We start from the raw sequence: 25,481 nt of genomic DNA, 5'->3' as shown, positions 1-25,481 counted from the left end.
CCCATTTAACAGCTATTTTTGTAGAGGCCACCATTACTATTAATATTACAGCATTAGTGGTTCTGGCTGCATTTTAATCAGAGCTGGTCTCTTGACACTCATCCAAAGAAGTAGGAGAATCACCTGTGTACCACCAGTTTGTTAGCACACCATTTTATATATGGGAGGAATAAGGAGATAAATGGGACAACCATATGCAGCCATAAATGCAGCACAAGCCTACGACTTCCTACTGTTAGAGACACATGGTGGGTGAGGCAATCTCTTTTATTGGACCAACTTCTGTTGATGAGAGAGACAAGATTTTGAGCTACACAGAACTCTTCTTCAGGTCTGGGAAAGGTACTCAGAGTGTCTCAGCTAAATACAAATTCAAACAGATAGCATATACCTCAACCACCTTGTCTTTTTAATATTCTGGGACTGACACAGCTACAACACCACTGCATACTTTCTGTGGTTGTCATTTATTTCTTAGCTTCCATCTCTAGAGAAGTAGGTATGACATTCCAGGGTGCAATTCAGACCAGTGAGAGGCTGTATCACCCCTGCCCTGCAAACTCGGGTGCCTCACAATGCTTTGCTGCTGTAGCTCCCACCTAGCCACTCATAGACAGTCTAATAGCATACTGGTCACACCCTGAGTGTCTGTGTTTAGCTGCTGCATGCAGCCACACAGACACACTCTGGCTTCCATCAGCCTTGGTTACCACTTGCAGGGTGACCCGAACACACTCCCAGACCCAGATTTTCCGTCAAAAAGTATGTTCTGCACTATCCAGCCCTCTTCTGGACAGTCCAGATATATTAGGTTTGTTGCCCCTCTAAGGGGATCAATATACAACAGTTCGGTACCTTAAATGGAGTTGCCCACACAGTTCACAACACTGCATTAGTTTTGATTAATGCTCACTTATTTTATTCTTTAAAGTCAGAAATGGTTACAAAAGAAATAAAGATAAAACGCTTCCTAGTACTAAAACTTAAACAAACTAAACTTGGTTCAAGGTGAAGTCCCTTACCACATGTTCCCAGTAACACTGCTGACCAAACTCTCAGGCCAAGATGTGCTCCCAAATCCAACCGCTGTTTCTTTTTGTCTTCTTTGGTGAAAGAGAGAGAGATGGATAGGAAGAGGTAACGAAGGGCAAAACACTCCACTTTTATCATTCATTCACCCTTTCAAATGCATTTTCCTGAGGATTACCCCTAAGTAAAGTTCATTTCCACTGTGAGGATGGAGACAAGGAGTCCAGTGGTGAAAGAGGTTCCATGCTGTTGTTTGCTAAGATGCAGATCTGTTTGTTTCTGCCCGTTTCTTGCTGAAGAATGGCCATTTGATAGGTGATTGCCCATCAACTTCGATGACACCTGGCTAGAGGCATCAGCTTGTCCTTTGTCTATGAGAAACTGGTTTACCCAGACTTGTCTTGTAAACACATTTCAGACCTAAATTTAGCTTCTGTTTATAACTTGACATATAATGTTGCCACACACATTTCACTGTGATATTATTGACCAATGAGTTATTAGTTTTCAAATGATACCTCACAAGGCATATTTTGTACAAAGATTATAACAATAGTGTGTAGGATGTGAATACAGGGGTGCATTCACTCACAGTGGATAAACTGAAAGGCAGAAAAATAGACCAACCTTCAATTTAGGCAACAGACCCTTTTGCATTAGTGACTAACCTTGACAGAGTCCCTACAGGGTCCCTACTAAACAGAACCTTGAAATGATATTGCAGTCTTGTGCTATAGAACTTATTGACAGCTGCCACTCAGCTTCTGATAACCTATAGCAAACACTCCAGTGAATTCCTACCTGAACTGGAAACACAAACTGTTGTATTGGGAGCCTAGGCTTGAGGAGTGGCTTTGAGCTTTTGCACATCAGGTTGGTGGAAGAAGTTAATGCCAGAGCTGATGCGTCCAGTCTCCTAACGCAAGTGTCTTAAATCATGGTAAGTGACCAACATCTGCTATGTGAGGTATGTGAGAAGGTATTAAGTAACCAAAAAGGGAAAGTACCCAAGGAAAGATGTAGGAAAGTTACCCAGTACAGTTGGAGACATTCTCTCTCTGTCTTAGCCAGAAATCATTCAGTTTTATATTTGAAGTAAGATAATCACATTTTTGTTCTAACTCGCCTCAGTTTGTTCCATAGCTCCCTTTCTTATGCTCCTCCTATAGTTCCATATAGCAGCTGAATAGCAACACAACTCTTACTGCTTTAGTTCCAGTCAATAGTGTTCTGGTACCTGCAATATTGTGAAACCTCAACAGTGTGTGCATTTGTTGGGGTTATTGATTTTCATGGGTCTCTCCCAATATAATATACAAATGTACAAACAGTACAGTCTGTTTCTCCTGTCATGTATGTCGGCAATGTGACAGCATTGTGCTCCTGTAACCAGAATAGCTCAACCACTGCATCTTTTGCAGACAGCAATTTATTGGACAGTCATGCCTAGTGCACAGATTTCTTTTTAACAGTTATGAATTCCTGATGAATTTAAACAATCCACTTATGCTCTGGTAAGGGACTAGATTCCATGGTACTTGCAGTTCCTAGTATGTGGGAGATGCATACTTTCAGATGCCACGTTACCCCTTTAAATGCCTTACAAGGCAGCCTTTACATCACACTGGTCTACCACAATATACACAGTGCATTACCTCAGACCAGTATTGATGAGAAAAGCAGTCCTAAAAACAAGACAGAAACTAGAGAGAATACGCCACCAAAGAAGAGAAGACACTCACTTTCACTTCTGTTGCTTGTTTAGGTCTTATGATGTTTCCCAGGAAAACCTGGTGGGGAAGGGAAAGAGAAAAAAAACCATTATCCAAAATCTGAAGTTAAAACACCAGAAAGCTATGGGAGCGCAGAAATCATACATATGCCAGATAAGAAAAGCGTGCCCAGGAAATAACTGCAGACTCCACAGATGTAAAAGAAATATCACTTCAAGGTTATTTAACCCAAATAGGCCCAGATACTACAAATGAATACATGCATTTAACTTTATTTACAAGGTCAATGGGACTGGAGCACATTGTGACAGTTTGGGGGCTATATCTGAGTGTGCTATATTTCAGCCTCCATTTTGAGAGCAACCATGATTATGTCCTTCACTGTATACCATAACTGCCATGTTGAATTGCATCAGCACTCTTGTGTTAGGGAGCCTGGGGCCTAGGTATTTGACCCTGAAGGAGAGAGAGAGCCATCAAAAGGCCATCAGCCCATTGAACAGCCTTCCCTGTTGGGACAACAGGGGTTGGGCTACAGGTAAAGAGACTGATTTTCAATGATGCTCTGCCAACAATCCTTTTCTCATGGGCTGGATCATGGAAAATCCCAGCAGAAGAAGAGAAGCAGGAAAAGGCATAACTGACTGCTTTAAAAAGACCCGCTCTCCAGCAAGGGAGACACCATCACCAACATAAACTATCCTGGGAATCAATGACTCCGGAAAAGACTTGGGGCATGGTAGATAATCAATTGAAAATGATGTCTCAGGGCAGTGCTGTGGCCAAAAGGGCTAAAGCAATCTTTGGCTGTATAAACAGGGGAATGTCAGATAGCAGCAAGAGTGATATTAACTCTGTATCTGGCACTGGTGTACCTGCTACTGGAATTCTGTGTCCAGTTCTGGTATTCACAACTCAAGAAGGATGTTGAAAAATTGGAGAGGGTTCAGGAAAAAGCCCAGAGACCGAAAATGAGGCACACATTTTTAACAGGGAGGGCAATTAACTGTTAGACCAACTTGCCAAGTCTGTGGTAGATTCCCTATCACTGGCAATCTTAAAATCAAGGATTGGATGTTTTTCTAAAACAGATGCTCTACTTCAAACAGGAATTAATTCAGGGAAGTTATATGGCCTGTGCTATGCAGGAAGTCAGACTGGATGATAACAATGGTCCCTCTTGGCCTTATGCTCTATGGATCACCAAAACCAGAAGACTGAGAAGGAGGGGGACCTGGGCCTCCTAAAATATACTGACTAAACCCCAAAAGGCCATCTGGGATGGTGTGGACACTGCATGAGGAACCTGCATTGAGATGTTCATTCCATAGATCTGTGAACCTCTCTTGCTCTGTACGAGTTAAGTGTGTGTGTTTAAGGAATACGAAGCAAAGCCTGCGCTTCCTTGCTTTACATGGTGGTCCCTGATGGACGCAACTGGAGAAACTCGAGGCACTGCAGCAGATCACTTTCCCACTGATAGAGAAAATGGTGTCTTACAGGTAGGGTATTTTCTAGTGTAATTTATTTACAGAGATCTTTCAAAACTACCTGGGAGATTCAGGCACTCAATTCATATCAATGTCCAAATCCCCTAGGCACCTTTCAGAATCCCACCCAAAACGTACATAAATCAGTTTATCTTGAACAGAGGTCAAAACTGCACATAGGCTATTCCCTCAGTTAAGACACCACCATCCTGCTACCAAAAAACAGCTCTCTCAGTTGCCAGCCAGTATAGAACATCCTGCCCTCTTTTAATCAGTAGCCACTTTAGAACACACTGTCCCCTTCTGCTGCCCAGGCCACTGGGTGACCTGCTGGTCCAAAGTGCATGTATTACAAGAACATCTCTGTCCAAATATTATTATTAATGCTATTATTAATGCTAGAACTGCAAACAGCCTACTATTACCTGCTTGTGCGATATATTTAGCAGCGCTAAATCAGTGGTAACGGAAGGGGAAAGGATTTTTTGCCAAATACAGTAGAAACCAGTACAAGAAATTACTTTTTCCATGAGATGGCCTCAGGGAAAAGATCAAATATAACTTAGGAGTAATATAGCAGTGGTGTCATGCTGCCCCATGAATAGAGAGGCTACCCAAAAATGACTGTGCCACCACCAGAAGATTGATAACTCTGAGCCTTCATCATTCATCACCCTGAATCCATTCATTTTCATGTTCCTACCATAACATTTTCCCCCACCACACACATCCACACACCATAAAGAAAGAACTCAAATCCACCTGTTTGCTAGTGTAAAAATAACTGTATTGATTAAATATTAATTGGGCATTAACTACTTTTCAGTTTGTTTTCATTATTCTGTTTTTATTCTTTTATTACTTTCAAATACTTGAGAGCAAAAGACATTTCCTTACCAGTTTTGACCTTTTATACTTGGCAAAGAATCTTTTTTTTATATAGCAGATATTTTCTATTAACTACAGTGTCTTTAAACCGGTGCTGCCTAAACAGAGGACACTGTTTTATTCTTAATTTCTTGGCAACTATAGTGAGTTTTAAAAATCAACAGCAATAAAAATACATTTAAAAATTGAGATTTTTTTCCCCATCAGATTCTATCTCCTGGAGCAGAGGGAAGGCCAAATTTTGGACTTGTGCTACTTGACAGACTTGAAAGTGTCACTTTAAAGAACACTAAGGAGTGTGATTTGTGTGCAGAGTTGGTGTACTGTCCTTTTATCTCTAGCAGCCTGGATTCAAATTACTGTCTTTGGTCACAAGGGAAAATTCACTTAGTGGACCCAGTAGACATTTTACATATCACAAAATGCCATTACACAGCTCGGCACAATTGACAGCTTCTGCTTGGGACTGAAATAACAGGGGATGTAGCATGCTAGCACTGAGGAAGGATTGGCTTGTGTTTAAGGAACTAAATTGGGACTTAGGAAATCTGGGTTCAATTCTTGGCCTGGCATAGACTTCCTCACTGATCTTGGACAAGTCACTTTGATTCTCTGTCCTTGTCTAGGACTTGGAAGATATTAACTAATACTTGTTAACATCCCACTGTAGGCAAGGCAGTGTGCCTTTAATGTGTGTTAAGCTGTTAAAAGAAGTGTCAATCAGTTCCCCATTCTAAAATAGAGATAACAAGATTTCCCAACCGCACACAGGTATTATGACGATTCATTCATTGATGTTTGCATGGTGCTCAGATACTGCAGAGATGGAGTTCCTAGACAGATAGGTGCACACACAGTCTGGAGCATCATTGTTATCACTAGCCAATGATACCAGTTCTGTTTCCGTGAGCATTAAAATTCACTCATAAAAATGAGAGAAATAAACGACTGCATGAAATAACTCCCAGTACACAATTAGCCAAACACGGCATTCCAAAGCATGTGCTAAAAATCAGCTCTGCCACATCCAAAAAGAATGCAACAAGTTTGCCAACTAGGGTGACCAGACAGCAAATGTGAAAAATCGGGATGGGGGTGGGGGTAATAGGAGCCTATATAAGAAAAAGACTCAAAAATCGGGACTGTCCCTATAAAATCGGGACATGTGGTCACCCTATTGCCAACTGAGTACTGGGAAAGCCTTCTCTTCAGATAAGATGATTCAGCTTTCAGGCATTTCTATAAGTGCAAATCTCTCTTGACAGCCATAAGTTCATCTTAAAGAGTGATGGCAATCAAGGAAATATATTGTCATATTGCAGAATTTCACACACACACACACACACACACACACACACACACTCTGACATTTAAAGACATCACCCTAACTTGTCTGTGCCTCATGGCCCAAACTGTCAGGAGAAACATGGGAGTGTTGCAAACTTTTAGGTAACAAGTTTTCAACTGAGAAACTAAATTGAACGTTAACCCATTGGAACATTTCACAGCCTCTCTCTCACACAGAAGCCTGTTTAAAAACAGAGACTATTGACCCAAAATACCATTTATATGGCCAATCATTTCCCCTATGCCTTTATTATTTTGATGTAATTTCTGTGTGAATAAAAGCTTTTCTTATTCAAGAAAGGAAAGATGGTTTGGTGTTAAGACACCGGACTGGGATGGGATTCAGGCAATCTTAGTTCAATTCCTGGCTCCAGCACAGGCTTTGTGTGTCCGCTTGAGCAAGCTACTTGCCTCATCTTTCTTTGCCTCACTTCCTCACCTGTAAAATGAAGATAACAGCACATCCTTTATCACACCTTCATTTGTCAGTGCAGGGACTAGCTCTTACTAGATCCATGTACAGCACTTCGCAGAATATGGTCCTGATCTTGATTGGGGCCTCTAGAAGCAACTGTAATTGAAATATAATAATAAACACCCAGAGTCTCTTCCCTGTGTATCTTTTAGTAAGACTCTTAGAACTGCATCTGCGATAGCATGGAGCTATTGTTATTCAAATTCACCATCTCCACCTAATTGCAAATTCAACATTAGACACTTTATTTAATAATCGAATAGGAGAAGATGGTAAGGAAAGGGCAAGTCCTTGTTTAAAAACACGTATCTATAATATAATATCCCCAAACCTGCCAGGAATAAATTACATTTCCACTGAAATGTTCTTCCATTGCTGCAACAATTCTGACTTACTAAAAACAAAGATTGCCAATGGCCTATAGAGGTGCAGTAAGATCTCATCTTTGGATTTAGAATTCAAAGCCCAATATACCCCCAAACATTTGCAAACAATCCTGAGCAAGGACAAAATGTTAGGTACTATAACTATGATGCCAATCATCTATGAGCTCTTTACAGGTTGGTGGTAGAGAAAAAAAAAAGGGAGTAAGAAGGAAGCTACCTCTGATGTCACAATTCCACCAGCCTATGAATTTGTAATGGGTAGGACCCATTCTTCAGTCAGTATAAATACAGCAACAACATTCTGAGGACAAAGTGAAAGGTAAACAGATTAAGTCTGATACGTCTGAAAAATTCCTCTAGTTTTCCAGCTCATCAGTGAAGAAAGCACCTTCCAAGATGTGGAAGCTGCAGTTACATTGATGTGCCCAAAAGATGCGGTTACAGGTTACTTTACATTACAAATCTACATTTAAAAAGTACGTGCATAGTTATTTATTAACTATTGTTATTTAGTAGATGTATTGTGATGGTGTCTAGAGGCCCCAATCCGGGCCCCACTCTTGCTTGGTGCTGCATCTACAAGTAATAAAAAAAAGAGTGGATGGGATTATTATACCCACTGCTTACTTGCATTGCTTGTCCCCTACATTTTCTTATCAAGTATTGGGACAGTATTGTGTTAGGTGCTGTACACGCAAACCAGTATAATAAGAGACAGTTCCTGCCCCACAGAGTTTACGGTCAAGAGGCGGATACTGTTACCAGATTTGCCCATTACTTTGGGGTACACTCATTTATTCAGGTTACTTTTTGGGGAGGGGGGTTCTGTACTTCAATCAATGTACTGCTTGTGTCACTTGTGTTCTCATACGGAGCTCTACTTCTCCCTTCTGCAAGTTCCCTCCTAATGGAGCTAACCTGCAGGACCTAGGTTCCCCAGGGCTGGGTTCTTCCAGCCCCAGAATCAGACGAACATACACACACATTAACAGAGCGCATCTGAGAGGACCAGGTTAATCAGCACTCCCAAGCTCACAATGCAATTAGGCAGCTTCAGTATTTTGGATACCAATAAAGGATTCATTACTAGAATTGGTCTGAAAACTACTGAGCTGGATGTGTGCAGGCGTGGGTTCATTAACATCTGGAGCAGAGATCCCCCATAATGCAGTGCTTTCCTGCTTTGCTGGTCCCAGAGCTCAGTGCGGTCCTTGCCTTGGAATCTCTGTTCTCCATTCTGTATGCTAGTGAAGGTTCCTCTCTGTCCCATCTTTGATGCAAATGAGGCTAGGGGAGTTTATCATGTCACCCTTGTCCGGAGGGGTTTAGGTGCGTCTTCCACTGCCTTTTCATTACTTTTTGTAAGTCTTTCTTCTGATCAGCTTTGGTTCAAGCAGAGGCTGGGACCGGGGAGGTCTTTCGTGAGTCAGACAGGCTAGGTACTGCGCCCTGGTTCCCCAAGAACACAGAGCTGATAGGTAACAAGTCCCCCCATCGATGGGGTGCCTGTGCTTAGCAATTATCCCCATCACATCCTTATTCCGTGGTACTGGGTCTGATCTTCAATCCATTGCAGCCACCGCATCAGTCGTTGGATCCAGCAAACCAGCAGAACCAGACCAATTTCTAGTATAATTTGGAAACCAATGATCACCACAATGGGGTGAAGCATGATATTCAAAAGACCTGTTACACTGGAGCTCCACCCAAGCAAAGTCTCTCACCAGGAGTGATGGCCTGTGTTTTTAACTGTAGCTGCTAGCCTAGAGATCTCCTGGTTGTGGTGTTGAATCTCGAGTTTGCATTCTCCCCCAAAGTTCGGAGCTTCTACAGCTCAGTTTGTAAGGAGGGATGAGTTAATAGTCCCTTAATGGCAGTAAGACCCATTCCCAGTGAAATGAGGGAAACCTCCTTGTAGAGCTCAAGATAGGCTTTCAAATGTTGTACAGTCCATATAGGCACAGTATCCTTAATATCACAACTAACAATAATGGTTACATTACAGAAACAGTGATTAACGTAAGGCACCATGGGTTGAATCCAATGTCCATTAATCCATACAATATTACATCTCATTCTTAGGGATGGTCTCATCTGGACGCGATAGATCGATCCCAGAAGCGCTCCCCCGTCGACTGCGGAACTCCTGCTCGCCAAGAGGAGGAAGCGCTGTCGACGGGGGAGCCTGCCTGCGCCGCGTGGACCCGAAGAAAGTAAATTTAGTTCGATATAGGAAACATCGACTTCAGCTACGCTATTCTCGTAGCTGAAGTTGCGTTTCCTATATCGATCCCCCGCCCCAGTGTGGACCAGCCCTTACACACACACACCTGCTTTACCAACATAGACAATAACAGACCCCTCTTCCTGGATAACATTGAAGGAACAGTGAGATTTATTCCCAGGTTGTGGGAAGAAGCATTCATCGTGTTCCTCCAATGCTTGATCTTCACAGATATGGGCCAAAACTTCTTTTCTCTTACACCCTTTTACATGTAGTTATCATTAATCTGTAATCCCAGTGGGACTACTGGGTGGATTACTCCAATTTCTTTGCCTGCCACAGTTATTAGGAATAACTGCAAGTTTTGCTGGTGTTGATTGTACGAAGCGTTAACTAGTCTCCACCAGGGCCGGAGGACTAATTCGCCCTCCGTTACATGGGGCCGAATCAAGTTAATTGCCTCCATGGGAATTTGTCCTGCTATGGCTTGCCGAATCATTCCCATAATTACATTCTGGGTGAGAGCCTGAGTTTGCTCACAAGCTGAGGTCAATGAGACATTATTCTGGCAGGACTGTACACCAGACATCATTAACTCTTCATCTTTTTCTATGAGTCTTTCCCACCCAGGAAATACCTTACTGATTAACTGCTGTTCCTCACTTAACTGTTTCAAAAGATGCTGTTAATGGGGTTCCCATCTTTTCTATATTTTCGGTGGCATGATAGTTTATTAGCCAGAACTTCTATGTTTGCGGCATCAGCTAAAGAGATTCCTGTTCCTACAGGTGCAATCCAATCACTTAATTCCCTTTTTACTCTATTTACATGGTCAGTCCCTTGCCACATTCTTACCCATTCATCCCAACCCTTACGGCTAGTTCCAATCAAGGGAGTGCATACAGGTGCAATGTGAGAGATATTCGTGCCTTCTAAGTAGATTTGAACCTCCTTCAGAGAAGCCTGAGGTTGAAGAACCAAATGTTCTTGTTGATCCAATTTCAACACATGGGGTCCTGAAACTGGGGAACAAGGTTTGTGTCAGAGGGTCAAAACTGAAAACTGGTTTTTTGTTGTTGGCCCAATTCCATTCTGTACAATCCAGGCTCATGGAATCCCTCCGAAATGGCAACATGCCTATAGAATTTAAACCAAATTGTTGGCATGAGCTTGTCACAATGTGTGCCCTTTAATGCATCTACTCAGTCTGGGGGGCCTTGCTGAATCAGGTCGTGTCCAGCTAAAGTCCAGTTCAGCGGTTCCCAGTTTACAAGGAGCCATGTGATATTCTTGCCTGCTGGAGTGATCAGAGACAGCTGCAGTTCATGTCCAGGTAACAGAGGCATCTGGGTTCTGATGACGATGATGACACATAGGGGCATGGTTGCTCCCCATACAGCAGAGGAAACCAAGACTATCCTGCACCTTCCGCCACCCGGGAGGCTGTCACTGGTTGTGTTTGATGGTGTGCATCCCTTTCGAGACCACAACAGCTTACAGAAGAATGGGATGGAGTCTGGGGTGCTCTTAGTTTCATAACAAAACTTGAGTGACTGCCTGGTGGCACTCTGCCTGCAATTGGCAACACTTTCTCAGGGCAACCCGAGGAGTTGCTGACAGTGTAGAACTGGTAGTGACGCTGCAGGGCCAGGTGGTTGCTCCCATTCCCATAGAATCCATGCATGTGGCACAGCAATTTTACTTCCTGGGCTCCAGCTGGAAAGCACCTCCAGAGGTTCAGAGGGATCACAGGTTCAGCATAGAGCCTGGACAGCATCAGACTCCAGGCACTTATGAAAAGCAGGGTGCTGGTGCAACGGTGGGATGTCATGGCTCGTGTTCTGGACCCGTGGGGGCAGAGGAGAGAGAACAAACTCCCACACTCCCCCCCCCCCCCCATATATACTGGGAGAATCTGGGACCAATATTGTAGGGTGAACATGAAGAAGTGACCTACGTGAGAGGGGCCATAAGAAGTTGAGGACTATTATGGCCTTTTCCTGCCTACACATCAGGGTAGGCACTTACAAGCCCACCCGACGTGTATTTTCCAATGGTCGCAAGCCGTTCTTTCTTGCTAGCCAAGAAGGGTGGCTGGCAGGGTGGAGAAGACAGTTATAATATTCCTTGAGAGTCAGGTGATTTACCCTTCCACTCTTTGAGCTGTGAGGAATGAAATCATTTCTGCCAGGGTTTCCCATTTTTTCCATTCAGGATTTCTACCTGATAAACACTGGGGCTGGCCTGATTCACAATAATGTGTGTCAAAAAGTGCTCCTATGCTGAAAACTTTCTGTACGTTACTGGTTGGCCTAATTCCCATATCAAAGGAGGTTTTCCCCAGCCTAGTTTTTTGTCCATGTTTTGCTGTACTGTGCCCAGCTGTGTTGCCACTTGCTTTTGTAAAGCAGCTATCGTCTCTACTAAGGTTTGTACCTATTCATCTGTTACCACCTTCTCTTCCCAGGCACTAGGCAGTTCCACTCCCAACCACCAACTTTCAGGCATGCACATTTGCCTTCTAGTCATAACTTTAAGGCGATACATGGGTACACTCCCTTTGGAGCCTCTTGGAGCCATTAAGATGATTGGTAATTTTTCATCCCAATCCCTCCCTAAGATCTTTACTTGTTTTTTCAAAGCTTCCTTTAGTGTGTGATTGGTTTGTTCAACTTGTCCAGAGGACTCAAGGTGCCCAGCTACGTGGAAACATTGCTTAATGCCTAAAGCCTTACATAGCTCTTGCATAACATCTCCCACAAAATGGGATCTCAAATTTGAATCAATTACTCTGGGAATTCCCATTCTTGAGAAAACTATGTTAAAGAGCTGCTTAGCAGTGACTGAGGCAGTGTTGGTTTTTAGTAGGGATGGCTTCCATACATTTGGAGAAAGGATCTATTATTACCAGACGGTATTTATTCCCTCTACTGGTGGTGGGTAAAGGGCCTATGTAATCTATCTGAATCCGGGACCAGGGACCCTCTGTTCTTTGGTGCCCCAATGTTTTTTTTTTTTTTTTAACCTGGCGATCAGCATTAACCATGGTGCACTGCAGACAACCACATCACTGATCTATATCCACTTTCGTGCCTGGCCAACACCCTGAATCTTTAACCCTATTTAAAGTATCCTGTTTTCCTCTATGCCCTTGCTCATGCACAAACTAAATCGGGTCCCCCCGTACCTGGCTGGGGACTATCCAGTGCCTTTGTTACCCACACAAAATTCTCTGTTACTCACACACTCTAGGGGCATCCGCCTTTATCCAGTTCCTCGGGTTCAAGGTGTAACCCTCTTAATTTAGGCACCCCCACCCTTTCCCAGTTCGTAGGGCTCCAGGGGAAAGGCACCTAACTTTACCCCTCCATGGGCTCCGGGATCATCTACTCCGTGGGCTACGGGATCTACTCCTCTATGGGATTCAGGCAAACACCCTTTCCCTGTGGACTCGGGGCTTAATCTTTTGCGGGTTTACGGGGTCTCCCACCAGCAAAAGAGCCCCACACAGTAATACCCCATTCAATCGCCACCTATCAACAATCACCAGAACAGAATGCACACGCCATACACACAACGCTCACCACTCCCAACAAGACAGATAAACCCTTCCTGATGGCCAGCTAGAATCAGGTCCATCTGGGGGACGCCAGCCTCCACACGGTGCCACCGGCAGAGTACCGAGGTCTGGCAGCTCCGATCCAGGGGCTGTTTCCTGGAGTTGGTTCCTTTAGAGCACTCCCTTTCCAGGAGCATTTCTCCTTCTTCATTATCCATCTCTCTAACCTGTTGATTTTCTCCTGTCTCAAGCGACCAGCCAAGGGGGGGGAGGGGTTGTATTTTTTTTCAGCCATCTCTACTTCCCTTACCTCACTAACGATCCCTACCAAAAGCCCTTTCACACAGTCACATTATTGCACTAAAATCTTTACTTTTAAGTCACAACTCTTAACTCCTTATTGCACGGTCCTACAGTTATTCTAAGCACGATTCTTAACTTAAAAGTTATAGGACATTATCAAATATTCTATGAGAGAGACACCTCGGTAAAGAAGCTTAGTCTGAAAAAGGAAGAGACCCTTTGCTCAGGTCTGTGCCTCAGTTTCCCCACTCTGCAGCAAATACTCAACAAGTACCACGTGATTAGGGTCACGTGCTGCCCGTGGTCCTCCACCAATTTATCAGATTTGCCCCTTACTTTGGGGTAGACTCATTTATTAGGGTTACTCTTTGGGGGGTGTTCTATAATTCTATCAATGTACTGCTTGTGTCACTTGTGCTCTCATACGGAGCTCTACTTCTCCCTTCTGCAAGTTCCCTACCAATGGAGCTACTCTGCAAGACCTAGATTCCCCAGGGCTGGGTTTTTCCAGCCCCAGAATCAGACAAACACATGCACATATTAACAGAGCGCATCTGAGAGGACCGGGTTAATCAGCACTCCCAAGCTGGCCCCTTAGATGTCCCTGGACTCAGCAGGCTGGGTCGAGCAGCACTTCCAAGCTGCACCCTCATATGCCCCAGGTTCAGCACGTCCCTATCCCCATATTCACGTTACAATTGTTCTGGTAGTAACCCAGTTGATGAGCAGACCCCACCGGATTTTTGGGCACTGCAGGGATCTTTAGCTTAGGTATGAGGAGTGTTGCTGCAGAGCGGATAGGGAAGCCAAAAAACACCCACGGGGGGGAGGGGGAAGAGATAGAGAGAGAAACAACCAGCTTAACCATTAAAATTATTTATTGCCAGGTAATAACCATACAAGGGGAGCCAAACAAACAAAACAGTTATAATATTAAATCTAACTTAAATTTGATTGTAAAAGTCAGGTTTAGAAAACTATAACTGAATCACACAAGCAAGGGTCAGAAGGCTATGGCTACAGAGAGAGAGAGCTGGGTTCTCACCACTCCATGAAGCTTGAATCGATCAGGGGTCCCAGGTGGTGGTGGTAGCTGAGGGTCTGGAGTGCTGGAGACAGGCAGAGCCCCCAGCAGGAGAAGATAAAGTCCCAATGGAGCTGATGCAGATTTTGGATCCAGGCATCAGAGCACTTGCTTGAGCGTGGGTAGGGGGTTTTGTAGGGAAAGAACAATGGTTCAAGGGAGAACACTAGTTTTGTTTATGGATAAACTGATGGCTCAAGGGAGTATACGAAAGTTGTTTTGTTCAGACTAGACAACAGGAACTGCTCATTCCTGGCGATGGGCTGTGTTCCTTCGAGGGAGCTCACAATGCAGTTAGGCAGCTTCAGTATTTTGAATACCAATAAAGGATTTATTTCTAGAATTAGTCTGATAACTACTGAGCTGGGTGTGTGCAGGCGTAGGTTCATTAACATCTGGAGCAGAGATCCCCCATCAGGCAGCGCTTTCCTGCTTTTCTGGTCTGAGAGTTCAGTGCGTTTTTTGCCTTGGAATCTCTGTTCTCCATTCTGTACGCTAATGGAGATGCCTCCCTGTCCCATCTTTGATGCAAATGAGGCTAGGGGAGTTTCCTTTATCTTGTCACCCTTGTCTGGAGGGGTTCAGGTAGGTCTTCCACTGCCTTTTCATTGCTTTTTGAAAGTCTTTCTTCTGATTGGCTTTGGTTCAAGCAGAGGCGGGGTGGAGGGAGGAGGTCTTCTGTGAGTCAGACAGGCTGGGTACTGCGCCCTGGTTCCTCAAGAACACAGAGGTGATAGGTAACATTACAATGTTTCTACTTACTAAACAGTTGATCATAAGTAGTTTTGCCAACCACAAACATTAAAAGCCATAAGTCAGCCATCCCTCTGCCCTCAACCATGGAATCGGTCTTAAAAATCATGGGATTATTTTTTAAAAGAATAAATTTGGATTTATTTTTATTTGCCTTCTGGGTTTCTGAGCCTTTAGGGGTCTCTTGGATCACCTTTTCAAACTTTTCTCTGTGACCATAAAGGTCAGAAATGTATATTTTAATAAAAGCTGAAATTCTCATGTAATCATTTAACTCCATGAGTGGGGCTTTAAGTAACTTATCCAATATTGCAAGACTTGCAACGAAATCATGAAAGTTGGCAATACTCCATAATGGATCCATGAAGGGCAACTGACATGTATTTTATTAACAGTCTGCACTCTCATGGATTTTGGTAGAGAGATATATCCTCTTCACACGTTAAGGTCACTGTCCCAGCTGGATACACCTAAATATATAAATCATTGTCTGAATATTCATAATCTCATGAAATCTGCTATAAGGCCACTATAGGGAGAAACTATAAGCTCTTTCTAAGGCAGACTCTCCAGGAGCGTAGGAGAAACAAGTTCAGATATGCTTTCATAACACGTATTGGAGACAATACTCTGTGAAACCAACACTAAAAGGGGCAAAAGAACAAAAGAGACCAACCCTGTTGAGAGAAGTGACCCAGATGTTTTGGGAGACCAGAGGACACTGCTCTTCCTAGGACAGCCTGCTATGAACCGGGATGTAGGGAAAGGACCAAGGAAAAGGCAGAAGTGGATTTGCATGTGAAATTACAGCTACCACCATTTAACCTTTGTCACTTGACCCATAGTAGTACTATTCCCCACACAGGCACCCACAAGAACATAGAGTAAATAATTTTCTTTGATCCTTTCTTCTCTTCCTTAAATAAATAGCACATTGTGTAACCTGTAGCTGTAATTTGGATTTGTGCCTTAATAGTAGAAGGAATACGTGCTGCCTGTGAGTCGGAGATGATTATACAGGCTCTGTCTTCTGAAGAGAAAAACCCCCCACCAATCTAGGCAAGCCAAGGTCACAGAAAGAGGGCATGGGAGAAACCACAAAGAACTGTAAGGGACCTTTACAGACATAGAGGGGGACACTGACCTCAGCCACTGGGGATACAGAAACCAGCTGCAACTGTAACTAAAAAATAGAGACAGTCTCACACAGACAGTCATATTGTTACAACAGAAGAGTTTGGGCTTCAATCCACAACCAAAAGGAAGTTCAGAGTTAGGGTTTTAAATCTGTGTCTAGGGACTGTCAATGATATGGTCCCTGAATCAGGGGTCTCTCATGGTTTAGGAGGTCATCAGCATCCCTCGATGGAATTATGTAGCATTAAATTAAATAGTTGATTATCTACTCTTACTTTCATCTAACTTATGAAAGCCTCACTAAATAAGGAATGCTCTGAACCACATCCTGCAAGTTTTCATAAATTAGGGAGCTAAGATCCAAACCTGGCTGATGGTTTTGTTACACAGAGACACTATGAAGTTTTCAGGGTAGTTGATTTTTACCACACTAACTTTGCAGACATCAGAGCTAAAACCTGGAAAGGGCAGGCTGAGTGATGTGGGGGATGAGAAGTCTATTCCTCCTTCTCAGCAGGCAGAAATTCCCCAAGCATCTCCTTTGTTAGTTCAGGGCTGTCTCATTGTAAATCAGTTTTCATCCAGAGGGACGTGAGAGACAGAAAACACCCATGAGAGAAGGAGTGGATGTGTTTCTGAAATGGCTTTTCACTCAACCCCAGCAATATGGAAATGAAAGATAAGGACTTCCAACACCCAGGGGCTAAGGGGTACATTGTACGCTGAACACGTGTCCACACAAGCACAGGCAGTGCCTAACTCTCATTAATGCTAATGGGAGTTGAGCATGCACAAAAAGGAAGACAACAGAGCCACTGTTTTCACACTAGCTTGTAGGGGAGGGAAGCATATGCTGTTTAATTTTCCTCCAACACCTTCAGGGAGAGTCCATTACCGTGTTCACTAGGAGAAAATGAAATGGAACAGAAACAGGTGCCAATTAGCTGAAACCATTCACATTACAACATCATTCAACAAGTCCCTATCTGTATCTGCATTAATTCATGCCTCAGCTGGTCCACATGAATAAGGCAAGCTGATTACATTAGCAGGCAGCAAGTTCTATGGCTAAATAACTGTAAAATCATAAACAAAATGACAAAAACGAAAAACAAGTAATAAAACTTGCAACAAAGACACAGTACAAGGAGGCTCTGACTGTGAAGGATCAAGAGCATATGTCCTCTGGGATACAGAGCAAGACAGGAATGAATGCCTCCTAAGACAGGAATGCATGCCTCAGCTACCAGAAAGGGATGGAATAGCTCCCAGCTGGGTTAGTTCTATGTGGCATTCACAGCAGTTCAGAATGCTGTGTGACATTTGATGGATGACATCAGCAATACAGTCCTCTAACTCCTCTTCAACCCCAAGGTTCATGGGTACATTTCCACCATTCATTCCTTCGACCATTATAAAAGTGTCTTCTAAATGTACCAGGAACTACACATAGATTTTCTCAAAATGGATCAACCACAAGACAAACTCTCAATTGGTATAAAGCGGTGCAGCTCCACTGAAGTCAGAGCTACACTGATTCACACTAGCTGAGAATCTGACTCATGGCACTGGCCAAATCATTTAACCTGTCTGCCTCAGCAGCCTTATCTATAAAACAGGGACTGTATTACCTACTTACCTGTCAGAGGTACGTGGAGGGCTCATTAGTTAATGACTGATTCATAACACTTTGAAAATGTAAAAGTGCTATATACTATAAGACTTTGATTATTACTATTGCATTCAGCCACTTCAGATTATTTTTAATACTGCAGCTTTTTACTGAAGTCACATCCATACATCTTATGCAAATCAGCCCAATAATACACATTTCTAAGATACTGCTTACGCCGACACAAGGAACGTAGTGTGGACATGTTAAAGTGATTTAATTACTGTGATGGCTGTACGTTGAGGTAACTTAAGTCGACTTAATTTTGTAGTGTAAACTTGCCCTAAAAGCCAGATGGAGATCACACCAGAACACAGTAGGAGTGACACAGAATGGTATTAAACTCAGAACTTTTTTATTAGGTTTAAAAAGGAATGGTGATGGTGTTAAATTAGCATATATAGGCTTCTCAGATTACGTGTGTTTTCAAGAAGGCTTTGAATTTAGGAGAGTCCTGCTTTTCACCCTGGAATAGGGAGGTTGTTTTATGACTAGGGGGCAGTATGAGGAAAACGGGAGAAGAAAAAGATAAGCGGCAAGGGTAGCATCATCAGAACAGCAAAGGGAGTAATATGGAAGTGATAAGAAGCAAAAGTAGAGATGCAGGTTTTATAAACATTGTCTATAGATGTTTTCACATTATTTGCAACTCAGCAATCATTATTTTGTAGAGAAAACCGAGGAAACACTGTGATTGCTCCAAAGAATTTACAAGTTGTGGCCCTGATTCTGTGAATGCTTAACATTATGCACTGTGGGTGAAATCCTGACCCCTCTCCCCCCACATTGATGGGATTTTTGCCATTGACTTCAGTGGGGCCAGGATTCTGAAAGTCAATGGAACAATTCACACCATGAAAAAAGTTAAGCACATAACTAAGGCCAGGTCTACATGAGAAAATATTTTATGAAAAATATGAGGTTGTTATGGAAAAATTAATGCACCTATTATGTACTCTGCAAAACAGAGGACAAATAGATACTCAGATATTTGGTAACTACTTATTCAATATGCAGACAAAATACATTCACCTTCAAAAACCCCAGCACATCCATCCTATTATTTTTTTAAATATTTATACATAGTTAGCAGACCACACATATTATCAGAGATTTCACTCACTAGAAACGACATGTCATGGGTAGAGAAAAGATGCTCATTCTGTAATATGGAACACCCTATTAAATGGAGAGATCTGATAACTATATTACTGTTTAATGTTTCTCTACACAGAATCATTACAACAGCAAGCTTATCTCTGATATTTACATGGCAAGGATTTGTAAACTTGTTAAAACTTCCTAAATAAATAGTTTAAAAGAAGAATGTTTTTCCTAGGATAGCAATACAGGCAAATTCTCCTAGCATAGATGCACCTTATACTGACAAAAAATGTGCTTTTGCCGATACAGCTTATAGTGGTTCAGTGAGCAAAATACGCTATATGGGCAAAACACTTCTAGGACCAGGATTTCAAACAAAATACTCAAAATCTTTGCATATTGTGGGAAATTCAAAGTTGGTCTAGTTTTCACAAAATGTTCATGTAAAATAGAAACACCACTGAGTGAAATTATTTTTGATTCAAAACCATACAAATATCTTTCTAGGTTTGCTCAGTCAAATAACCATTCATTTGAAATTTCAGTGATGCTGAAATTGGCAAAAGGAAGTCTCACTGAAGATTTTGTGAAATCTTTTCTACAATTTTGCATGGCCTTACTTTAACAAACCCATGTCTTCAGAGGTGAAAAGTTAGTGTATTGGCCTACTATGCCTGACAGCCTCCAGAGTTGGATTTCAGTCGGAAACCAACTGTATATTCTAAAAAATATTTTTTTTAAAAATTTCTACTTCAAAGAGTCGCTATCCAAAAATGCTACCTACTGAAAAGATTAGTTCTTTGATGAATTCATGATCATATCTGCTGCCTTTACTTACTTAAAATAAGTTTTCATTACTTACTCGTAATAACCTTATTAGCATCAGTACAGCTACAGAAGAGTAACTTGGATTCTATTACTTCCATCTTGCATATAATCAACAGAACCATTAATTAAGCTCTAATTGCAGAATCTTTATCGTTGGTGATGCTTCAGACAGAAAGAGCCCAACCTGACACTCCAATTACAGGTTAAGTGTACCAGGTAACACAGGAATAATAGGCCTCATTCTGCACTACATTACACTTCTTTTACATCAACATAACGCAATGGAGTTACGCTGGCATAAAACTGGTATAACATGGTATCAGGCCCAATATCTTTTTTCACTGGGAAAAACCAAGCAGTCATCAAAAGAATAAATATGGTACCCCAGGATGTCACTGTTATAGAGTCAGTTTGCAAATTAGAGCCCCATTATTTTAAGCATTCCCTTTATCTAAACTGATCTTCATAATGCTACTCCTCGTTGAAGCATGTAAACCAAGCATAGCTGTCGCACTTGGGAGAAACAAGTTCCAGCATATGTATGGGAGTGGGAGAGGGCCACTGTGTAGAATTGCAAAGCATAGTGTTGAAATCAAAAGCATTGCTGGTGCATTCTTCAAAGCAGCAGAAATCTAAGGTTTCTGGCAGGGAGACACATAATGTAACTAAATGTGGATTAGCTTCTACTAATAAGATCTCAGGAAACAGATGATGATGGTGCACCAGCAGCATTTGATGATTTTATGAATGCAGAGCATGAGTAGCAAAGTATGTGCATCTTTTTGTAGCATTGCTTTCTAGGGCGTGGTTAGTCTTTGTTTTCAGATATTGATATTATTCCCACAGGAAAACTTTGTTTAATGTTCATTAAGTTTGCTCTGTTCTGCTTAAATAGCATTTTCCTTAGCCTGTTGAAAAGCTAGCAAATACCCAGTTAAGGTCAAACCACACACTTCTGTTTCCCTACCCACACAGCAATCATGTAAAAACTTATCAACCCTTGCCTATTACCGTCCTCTTTCCACAACTCATTGTTAATACCCACGGCCCAGTAAACTACCACGCAGCCTGACCTCTGACATACATAGGAGGGCACACGATGATATAAAAAGCAGGAAATAAATGAACAATAGTACTTTGCATTTATACAGCACCATTTCATCCTTGCAACTCTCAGACATTCATTATGCCCCAAAAATCCCTGTGTTCATTTTAGAGGCATAAATGGATTGGGATTTGCCCAAGGAAAAGAATTCTAGTTTCTGTTCTAACCACTAGATTACATTTGGGTTATCATATGTCCGGATTTTCCCGGACATGTCTGGCTTTTTGGGCCTCAAATCCCCATCCCGGAGGAAATCCCGGAAAGCTGGACATGTCCGGGAAAATAGGGAGGGAGGGGTCGTGGTACTCGGCCGGGGGCTGGAGCCGCTGGGGCCGGGGGTGCTCGGCCGGGGGCCGGAGCCGCTGGGGCTGGCGGTGCTCGGTCACTGGGGCCGCCGGGGCCAGGACAGGCCGGAGCCACTTGGCCGGAACCAGGGCCGGCGCCCCAGGACCCAAGCCGAGCCGGGCGGGAGACGCCGGGGCCAGAGCCTCTTGGCCTGGGCCAGCCGGCCGCCAAAGGGAGCCGCTCGGCCGGGGGGGACGGACTGGGCCGCACCATGCCCCGCCCCAGCCCCAGCTTACCTGCTGCCTCCCTGTTTCAGGCTTCCCGTGAACATTTGATTCGTGGGAAGCAGGGGAGGGGGAGGAGCAGGGGGGTGGAGCGTTCAGGGGAGGGGGCAGAGTTGGGGCGGGGCCAGGGCCCCGTGGAGTGTCCTCCTTTTTTTAAATTAAAATATGGTAACCCTAGATTACATAAACTCTCATAAATAATTAACCCAGTCCCTTCCATAAAGGATTTTGATGGAACAGCTGAGTCTGATGGTGTTGAAAGTAACAAAATCCAGCAGGGATTTCTGTCCCTCTGGGAATGTGCATCTCTAGGTCTGTGCAACTAAAGAAACTGCTCTTATTTCACTGAAACCGTTTCAAGTTTGCAGCAAAGTAGCACCACTAAATTTTACGTTTCTATCATAGGCCTTGAAGCCACCCTAGCAGCTGTGGATTGGAATACTCTCCTTCTAGAAAGCATGCCAGGGATAGAGTCCCTGACCATTCAGAAACCAGCAAGTCAAATCAAAGCCAATTTGCATTCATAAATATGTATATTCGAACACAATATCATCTCTCTTATAAACACACACACACACACACCCTCCCTCCCTTTCTCTGTTTAGTGATTGTGACAGCAGGGAAATTATATACTGCAACTTCCACTCCTCCTCCTTTACATTTGTTCCTACACAGCTAGTTCCCACAGACAGGGATAAGAACAGAGTTAATTTTCTCTACCCCCTGAAACTAGGATCCCACCAACGCATTTAATAGGGCTCAACATTTGAAATGGCACAGGGAACCTCACCAGCCACTGTGGCATGCAATTTTTTGTTTAAATCTTGCCTTTTTAACCTGGTTACACAGCCAGAGTGAGAAAGGCAATTAGGTTAAAGGGAGTAGATTATCAGATTGAAACAGGACATCTGACACTCCCTAGTCAGTGGGGAGTCCATTCCACACACTCACTCTCTTCCCTCCCCTCACAGGCCAGTGTTGCAGCTGCTGGCTGAATCCCAGGCTCTTGCAAGCACTATCTGCCAGGCCCAGTGGCAGTGCTGCCCTGTACGGCCAGCCTCTGCTCGTAAACGGCTGCTGCAGCTGCTTTCCCTGGGGCTGTGGAGAATGGCACCCCAAAGCCTGCAACAGCATCCACCAGCTGGGTTGATTAGTGAGGGGAGTTGCTGAGTAGAGAATGGGACACCTGTGCATCCTGCTTTAAGGCACCAAGATTTCCCAGTCAGGGAAATGAGACCTGTTTTTTTTCTGGGACAGACTGTCAATTAGGCTGAAGTCTCCTCGGCCATAAAGGTGCTGACGAACCCATCACCTCCCCTCGAGCCACACTGGCAGAGCTGTGTGGAGTTCCCCAAGGAGCCACAGCCCAATGTAACCTGAGGTAAATAAAGCACATTCCCCGCCCTCATTGACACACAGCTCCCCTCCAGACTTTCCTTCGCCTTCTTCGTTTTCTTCTCTCATTCCATCTCCCCTGCTTCTCTTTCATGTCTGTTCTGTTTTGGGCCCCTCTCAAATTCTCTTGCTGAGTTCCTCCTTGCATGGTTTTAAAGACAAGCAGCCTTCCTTTGTGCTGTGGGGAGCGGCAGTGGACCCTCCACCTGTCCACGGCGCAGGGGGCCCGCCGAGAGCAGCCCCCGGCCCATGTCCCCGCCCCCCCACTCAGGGCAGGTGGGGAGTCTGCGCCGCAGCTCCCCACAGCTGCCCACATGGCTCTTACCATGGCCGGGCTGTGGCTCCAAGGCCCCCGCCCCCAGGTGGAGCCAGGTCGGGGACAGCTGCGTGGACAGCTTGGTGAGCCAGCGTGGAGTTGCGGACCCTCCACCTGCCCTGGGCCGGGAGTCCAGGGGGTGGGGACATGGGCCGGGGGCTGCTCTCAGTTCCCGCCCCCCCCCCCCCCCCCCCCCCCCCCCCGCACTACGGGCAGGTGAAGGGTCCATGGGGCTCTGTGGTGGGGCGGCTGCCCCACATCCGGAGAGGGTGGGCTGCGGCAGGCCTGGACGCCTGCGTAGCCGCGCAGCCAATCCGAGAAGGGCTTACTGGGAGCCAATCAGAGGACAGATTGGGGCCAGCCAATCAGGGCCCAGCTCAGCCATATAAAAGACTGCTCAGAGCGAGAGCAGTCAGTCTGTCCCAGGCCTTCAGAGGGGAAGGTCTGTCTCCAGAGCTGGGAGGCCAGCACCACGGACAGCGCAGCGCAGGCCAGCCTTAGAGAGTGGGAGAAGGCCCTACTCCGTAGCCTGCCAGGCGGCAGGTCTGGAAGGAGAAGGCCTAGCACAGCGAAGGGCCGTTGGGGAAGTGGTCCAGAGGAGTAGTCAGAGGAGGAAGGAGAAGGAGGACAGCCAGACTGTCGCCCGAGGGCCTCTGGACTGGGACTCAGAGTAGTGGGCGGGCCTGAGTCCCCCACTTCCTCCCTTATTGTTCTATTGGGCCATACCCTCAGCCATAGGCCGCAGAGAGCGGCCGGCCGAAACTACACCAGATCCTTGACCGAGGGGATCGGACTTGAAGGTGTAAGACTGTGGGTCATCCAACCCCCCCCCCCCCCCCCGGAAGGGGGTGTGAGAGGACAAAGGGACACTGTCGGAGGACAGTGTTCCTGAAGAGGACGCTGTGCGTTGGGAGCAACGCGAGTCCGTATGCCACTTGAAGGCGACACAACAGGCGGGACGTCACCAGAAGGGGGCGCTCTACCGGATCGAACCAATTCTCCGAGACGACCGGTAGGAGGCGCCACAGTGGTGAGTCCCAATCCTGTCACAGGCTCCCACAACTGCCTGGGCTCCCCGGCCAGGCTCCATGCTGGCCTGGCCAGGGGGATGGGGCCTCGGCAGGAAGAGGAGGGGAAGGGGTCCGTCCCAGCAAAAAGTGGACAGGCCAAGAGCCACTGCCAATTTTTTCTCCATGCTCCTTCCCCGCTTCCTCCTCTGCTTCAGCATTCGCTTTCCTTGTTTATCCCTCTTTCTAAGAGAAAGATTCAGCCATGGTCCCCCACTGGGCAGGTACTTGTCAAACACAGACATGAGACTTGCTCAAGAAGTACCCACCCAATGGCAACTAGTTAGGAGGAATGTCAACCTCTGACCTCAGAATCTATCCTCATCCTTGCTGTTCCCCTAAACCTAACAGCAACTACCACCACAACAGAGGAGTTTCGCTGCCTTACCTTGTACACTCCCTTTAGCAGTGTGATTCCTTACATACAAATACAATTTCCTTTTCTCCCACCCCAGCAGAAAAAGGCACGAGGAAAATTGAAATTACACTGTTCCAGAGGGACCCTCCGTTTGTTTATTACCTCCCTCTTTAAATGCATTATTAGAGGTTCAGAATTAATAGTGGTAGTCTCATGCACTAGGAGAAAGTTTTAATTTTGCAGATATTACACTATTACACTACATTAACTTTACTGTACAGCCCCGTGAGTGGAGGCACCCAAGGGACTTAGAAGCAATTAATATAGTTAGTTTATTTACTTACCTCTGACACACAGAGGGCATTCAAAGGCAACTGGAATGGTGTTTACCTACACAGAACTAACTACAGGGCTTCTCCAATATTGCCAATGAATATCCTGTCCAAGGTTCACTGTGCTACTTAACTCTTTCAGGCAATGGAAAATGTGAAAACAGAAATTGAAATATCGACTTAAAAAAAAAACCCCACAAATCTTCCCTGCATGCAAGAATAAGACATGAAAGATGATATGATACAAAGCCAATTCTTAGCTCTCATAGGCTCCATATTTGCCAGCATTGTGAGAGATACTCAATAAAGGTTAACACCACCCCCTGT

General features: G+C 44.5%; 1 protein-coding gene across 1 annotated transcript in view; it reads right to left on the bottom strand.

The window, feature by feature from the left end:
• The window catches only part of TSPAN4 (tetraspanin 4), a 422,001-nt gene extending 396,763 nt beyond the window's left edge, over positions 1-25,238 (bottom strand). The window contains exons 1-2 of the mRNA XM_024216440.1: positions 25,167-25,238; positions 2,772-2,819 (exon numbers count right to left, since the gene is read on the bottom strand). The gene's annotated coding sequence lies outside the window, so the exon portion shown is untranslated. The remainder of the gene's footprint in view (positions 1-2,771; positions 2,820-25,166) is intronic.
• Positions 25,239-25,481: the final 243 nt, after the last annotated feature.

Source organism: Terrapene carolina, unplaced genomic scaffold (assembly GCF_002925995.2).
Source record: "Terrapene carolina triunguis isolate 2854851 unplaced genomic scaffold, T_m_triunguis-2.0 Scaffold171, whole genome shotgun sequence".
In the NCBI taxonomy this organism is placed as follows: domain Eukaryota; kingdom Metazoa; phylum Chordata; order Testudines; family Emydidae; genus Terrapene; species Terrapene triunguis.
The sequence above is the reverse complement of the archived record's forward strand: the minus strand, read 5'-3'. Positions and strand labels throughout refer to the sequence as shown.